Here is a 6,509-nt window from a genome sequence, read left to right as displayed (position 1 = left end):
CTATATCGTTGCTTTGGGCATAGCTATTGCCAACCATGGAAGTGTACTAGGCCTAGATGCTAGAGGAGTTAGATGGGATAGTCTAGGTAACTAGATCCATCTATTTTTGACATAATACCCTTGAGTATGAAATAGGAATTTGGGAATCCATCACAACACAAAGTTTACTCTCCATTTATATATATGATGAAAAGCTTATGCTTTTGATGTCTAGGTGGACTATTTTTTGTTTCTTCATGATAGGCTTGGAAATGCATCACCTCTATATTGGTGGCCTTAGGCACCCACTTAGTACTCAATTTGTTGTAGTCAGGAAGGACCTAGCATAAAGTTTTCTTGCTTACCTTTTGTATTGTAAGGATTTCTTTGAGAACTTGTTAAACCCGCTCTCTAGAGTTTGTGGTCAACTTGATGTAGTTTGCTTAACTTTCCTAAAGGATAAACAAAGTCCTTTTTATTCAAAGTTGTATGTCCTCATTTTGCTTTTGTTTCTATAGGAACCAAGACGACATGTACTCATATTGATTGCAAGGAAAACAAGAGATTTTCACCCTGATTTCATCATTCCTAGGTTTCTATTGCATCGAATCACCCTATTTCTGCATTAGGATGATGTTACTCTACTCATCATAAGATACATAGAGATTTACATAAAGCTTGTTCTCCGATGGTTCCTCCATATAGTGGGTAGGACTATAGCTAGGTGGAGGTTGTGGCTATCAAACTTGGTGGTCTTGTGATCCTTGTAGGATTGATATCTACCCAAGGCATACTAGGCCTTTGCTCATTTGGATCGAATAGAGCTAATTGGGCTCCCTTAGCATATGTCAACTCTCTATTGGATTGATACAATAATTACTAGCATAATTGGAGCATGAGAGTCATCTAGGAATAATTCGTATTGCTCAAATGTGCTTAAGGTAAGGTTAGCATAGTAGTTTCAAGAATAACTTTTCAAAGCTCTTCCAATCAAGCAAAGTCAACACTTTTATTTTCAATCCCAAGATTTATTTAAGCAAACAACTCACTAGAGGCTAAGATTCCTAGCTATTTTTAGTACGATTTCTAGCTCAAACTAGTCAACTTGGCAATCCTCAAAGGAAAATTATGTTAGATACTGACATCTAGAGTCCTCCACAATTGCCACAAAGTTTCCAAGGCTAGAGAGACAATGAAAATTGCCCAATTGAGGGGGTCATGCAATTCTATTTGAGGTGATCACGCCTCCAAAATCAATTTTAAGTCTTTTGGAAGAGGCTATGAGTTCCACTTATAAGGTCTTACTATTTGTTGTGGTAGTGCTTGGAATAAATTCTCTATTTTAGCTTAGACAACACACAAATTAAAAGATTCAATTCAATGAGATGGATCAACAAGCAAGTGTCCACATAGTCAAGGTGATTCTCAAATCCACTTCAATGTGATTGGAAAACTAACTCCCACTAAATAGATGAAGTCTGGTTTTGATGTTTGATATTTTGAATCACTATAAAATAATGAGCAACCACATTTCTCAATCCTGTGAGCTAGCTCAAGATCTAGTTTGGGTTTTCTCTAGTTTTCTACGTCAATGTTTGAATCTAAAGCCATATGATATGAGCTAGCCACCTCCTACAAAATCCTATTATTATCTCATATGTTTAGGGAATTTGCAACCCTTTTGGACTACTAGACTCACAAGGAACCATTTGGTGAGATTATATCTAGCATTCACACCAAGATTTTGATCAACAAGCTATCTAGACTTAAGTTAACTAGACTAAGAGTAGTACATGCATACAATTTAGACCCCACAATATTTCTTTGATGGGTTTTCCTCCTATGAATGGGTCGATTGATTTAATAGTCGCACTCTAAGTGATCCAAGTTATGAGATAGGTATGTGTACCAGAGATGATCTATGGATCAATTTGGATGGATTCGCCATCATTTCAAAACTCAATCAGGGTGACCTAAGAGTCAAAATTTTAAGAAATTAAAGTCGCAAGGAGGCCCCATATATTTCCACTTAAAGATGATTTCCTACTTGTGTGCTTCCACTCAAGATCTACCTTTCAATTGGTATCAGAGTGGGTATTTGAGGAGCTTCTTCATGCTTTGCTTCACCTCAAATCCAAAGCTTTAGCTCAAGGTTTCATGGCAACCATTGTTTCTTCCTCCCGAGGTATGCATTGAGTTTTCCCTTCTCCCCGCTTGTTCCAGCTTGCTTTTAGCTTATCAAAGAGCTTCCCAAGGCTTACCCAAGCCTTGTTGAGTGCTTATTTAGTTGATAAGTAGCCATTCTATCCATTTTGATTGGATATAGAGAGTGCTATAGAAGTTGTGGACAACTATGGTAGCTTGATAATACTTTTGTATTTTGGCCATAACTTTTGCACACGATATCAGATTCATGTGTTCTATAGCTAGAAATGAAGAGCATGATGAGACCTATGGATTTGGGTTTGATTTTGTGTATCTTTTAGTTCTCTATTTTACACAAAATAAAATAATTATGGTTTTAATAGCAAGCATTTGAATGGTTTATGCTTACTGAAATTTATGGGGAATGTTTGCAATATCTAGATGATGCATTAATGCTCCAAAAAGTCTTTTGCAAATATTAGAGCTTGATTAGCTTAGTCATTGAAGTGTTTATTGCTATAATAATAGTTTGGGTAGCAAGCATACAATAATGAGATTCATGCTTTGAATGCCTATTGTGCTTAAGTGGTACCTTAAGTATGCTACATGTCTACAGTGATGCCTAGATTTGATATATGAGCTTATATCGTTATGATATGCTTTTGCACTTTGATTTAATCTATATTTGATATACGTGGGATTTAGTAAGTTTCTTTGAGCTTCTATGCTTACTCATGGGTATTGAAGCTTCATTGGACACTTATGCTCCCATATGTATTTGTGACATGCTTAGGCTTCTTGGATGCTTTGATATATATGTCTTGAATCTTTCTTACTCACTTTGCATTCTGGATTTTCTTCTAGTGGGACACACTTGTACTTACTTGGTAGAGCTTGGTTCTTTGAGATAATGGGACTCTTGGTTCATGAATATACTCTCTTGTATGCTATTAAATGTAGTTACTCTCACTTGTGGGCTGATTTTATTCCATATGCTTTAGACACCGGCACTTACCTCTATTAGCAATTTGTCATTGATGTATATGCTTATGGGATGTATGGTTTACTAACACTTTGAGTTCGTGATAATCTTTGGTAGTGGTAGTCTATGCTTAGTCATTGCTAGTTGTATTCTTTGTATCTTGCTTGCTACTTGGATATCCTTGGTAGTGGAAGTTAGCAGACCATTCTCTTGGATTTTGTATTGGTATATTATCATCATGGCTAGTTCTTCAAATGATAGTGCTATTTCCAATATTGAAAAGATTGATGGCTCAAATTTTTCCTATTTGAAGATGCAGATTTAGCAAGTACTAGTTCAAAAGAAGCAAGTTAGGCCATTGAAAACCAAGAATGTAAAGCCCAAAGACATGGATAAGGATGGTTGGGATAAGTTGGATGAGTATGTAAATCTACCCTTATACTATCATTGTCTAAAGATGTTTACTTCAATGTTGTTACACTTGAGGATAATGCTTGGTAGTTATGGAAAAAGATATGCAATCTTTATGACAACCAAAGTATTGCATCACATATGTATTGGTTGAAACATCTTATGGATATTTGCACGAAGGAAGGGACTAGTGTGTCCATGCATTTGAATGAATATCGTTCAATTTTCAGGTAGTTGACTTCATATGACATTGAGTTCAAGGATAACTTACCTCCCTTATTCTTGCGTGTGACACTTCCCAAGTCATGGGTCACTTTTCACATAGCCTTGTGTGCTATATATACCTAACGATGGCTTGAAACTCTAGGATGTTGATGGTGCTTTACCCACAAATGAGATAAATAGAAAGACATTGGATGTAGTCAATACTTCTCACGCATCTATTCAAGGCAAACATAATGGTAAGAGTGGTGATGGTCAGTCTCGTGGGCCATCTCGTGGTAAGTAATGTGGTCATAAGTTCTCTCTTACATGCCATTACTATGGGAAATAGGGTCATATTTAGTTGTAGTGCCATAAGATGCACAATGATAAGCACAAAAAGAAATGCAAGGGCAAAGAGCATTGATGATCGCAAGAGCATTGTTCCTAGTGAGTTGACTGTAAAGATTGAAGATAAATGTAGTGCATCCAAAGTTGGATGATAGATACATCTTACTAGCTTACTCTCTTGATGCTTCTCAATTGACCGATGCTTCATCTACATATTCTCAGTCTTGGTTGCTTGATTGATGGGCTTTCTTTTGTGTTACCCTACATAGGGATTGGTTTCAATCCTACCACAACATGACAGGTTCTGTGTGGTTGGGAAATAATTGGCCTTGGATATTATTGACATTGGGGATATAAGGCTACAATTTCCCTCAAGTAGCTCTTTTACTTTGCATAATGTTGTCATGTATTGACTTTGACCAACAAAAGCCTTTTATTTTCAGGTGGATAGTTGGATGATGCAGGCTATTCTATATCTTTTGATGATTTTCCATGGAAGATTACGCGTGGAAATCTTGTCTTTGATAAAGGTGCTAAGGCTGGCAACCTCTATCCTTTATTTGTATCTGGATCCCTTAACCATGTTTTGGCTATGGTTTACATACCACATGTATCTTTATGGCATCGTTGCCTTGGGTGCATATCCTTAAAGAGAATAAAAATGCTTACTTGTTTGCAATATGTTTTGCCTCTTGATTACAAATGTTTTGATTCTTGTGACCATTATCTTTATGGCAAGCAGACATACAATTCTCATAAGAAGTCTGGCATTATGTGCATGGGTGACCCTCTCTCTCTTGTGTATTCTAATGTATATATCCCATGCCCTATCAGTCAATGGGTGGCACAAAGTACTTTATTATCTTCATTAGCAATTATTTGCATAAGGTTTGGGAATATCCTATTAAGCAAAAATCAAATGTCTTAACTACCTTTCAATGTCAGCTTGCTCTTGTTTGAGAACCAGTCTGGGTATAGACTAAAATACCTAAGGTGTGACAATGGGGGTGAGTATGTTTATAAAGCATTTGAGCAGTTTTGTGATCAGAGGGGCATTAAGCATCAATTGATCGCTCCTTACACACTGCCCTTAGAATGGTATTGCAAGCACATGAACATGACCATTTAAGAAAGAGTCTAAAGTATGCTTAGTCAAGTAGGCTTACTATAATATTTTTGGATTGAGGCAGTTACTACTATTGTATATTTGATAAATAGATCCCCACGCATTGCTATTGGTTGTCAAGTTGTGGAGAAGGTATGGTTTGGAAAGCCTCCTTCATATATGTACCTTAGAGTCTTTGGATATAAGGCTTTCTACCATGTATCCAAGGACAAACATAATAAGTTGGATCTTAAGTCAACGTAATGTATCTTTCTTGTTTATGGGGGTGTAGGTGAGATGGGCTATCACCTATGGGATCTGTAGGTTTGGAAGGTTTTCTGATAGCCATGATGTTGTTTTCCATGAGAAAAAGATGCAATAAGTAGCTTGAGCACGTAGTTGAGGCACACAAGGTGATCTTTTAGGAGGAGTCTCTTGTTATCATACAATTAGCTAGACAACCTGTAACAACTGATGTTTGAGTGGTCCATGATCATGATATTGGACATTATGTACATGTCCCACAACTTGTTTTGAGATGGTCTATTAGAGATAGATGCCAACCTAGTCAATTTGTGCTCTCCATAGACTATCTTATGGTGACAGATTTTGATGAGCCCCCTACTTTTGAGGAGGCCATACGCAGAGGTGATAGTCGCTCTTGGGAGAGGGCCATGCAATTTGAGTTTGATTCATTGCATAAAAACCATACATGGGATTTGGTTTCTATGCCTAGTAGAAAACATGCATTGCCATGCAAGTGGGTGTACAAGATGAAGAGTACCCTTGGATGCAACACATAAGGCTAGATTGGTTGCTAAGGGTTTTAAGCAAGAGCATGGTGTTGACTTTGATGAAGTATTTTCTTTTGTAGTCAAGATGACTTGGTTTTGGCCTTGGTTGTGTCATTACATCTTGACCTTTATTAGATGGATGTGAAAATAGGTTTTCTACATGGGGATTTGCATGAGGATATCTACAGGTAGCAGTCTAAGGGCTTTATGGAAAAGGGCAGGGAACATCTAGTGTCCAAGTTGAGAAAGAGTCTTTATGGCCTTAAGCAAGCACCTAGGGAATGGTATCATAAGTTTGATACTTTTATGCATTCATAGGGATATACTCACACAACAGTGATATGGATCCGTGTTTATACACAAAGAAGATGCATGATGGCATGCTTATTATCTTGGTACTTTATGTTGATGATATATTGATTGCTAGGAGAGTTTGTGATGATGAGCTAGATACTTTGAAGACTTAGCTCAAGAAGAGCTTTGAGATAGACATGGGATAGGCCTCACATTTTCTTGGTATACACATCACACATGATCACTC

Source organism: Lygodium microphyllum, chromosome 26, assembly GCF_053477565.2.
Source record: "Lygodium microphyllum isolate KBCC chromosome 26, Lygodium_microphyllum_v1.1.10, whole genome shotgun sequence".
NCBI classification, from domain to species: domain Eukaryota; kingdom Viridiplantae; phylum Streptophyta; class Polypodiopsida; order Schizaeales; family Lygodiaceae; genus Lygodium; species Lygodium microphyllum.
This window is presented reverse-complemented; position numbering follows the sequence as displayed.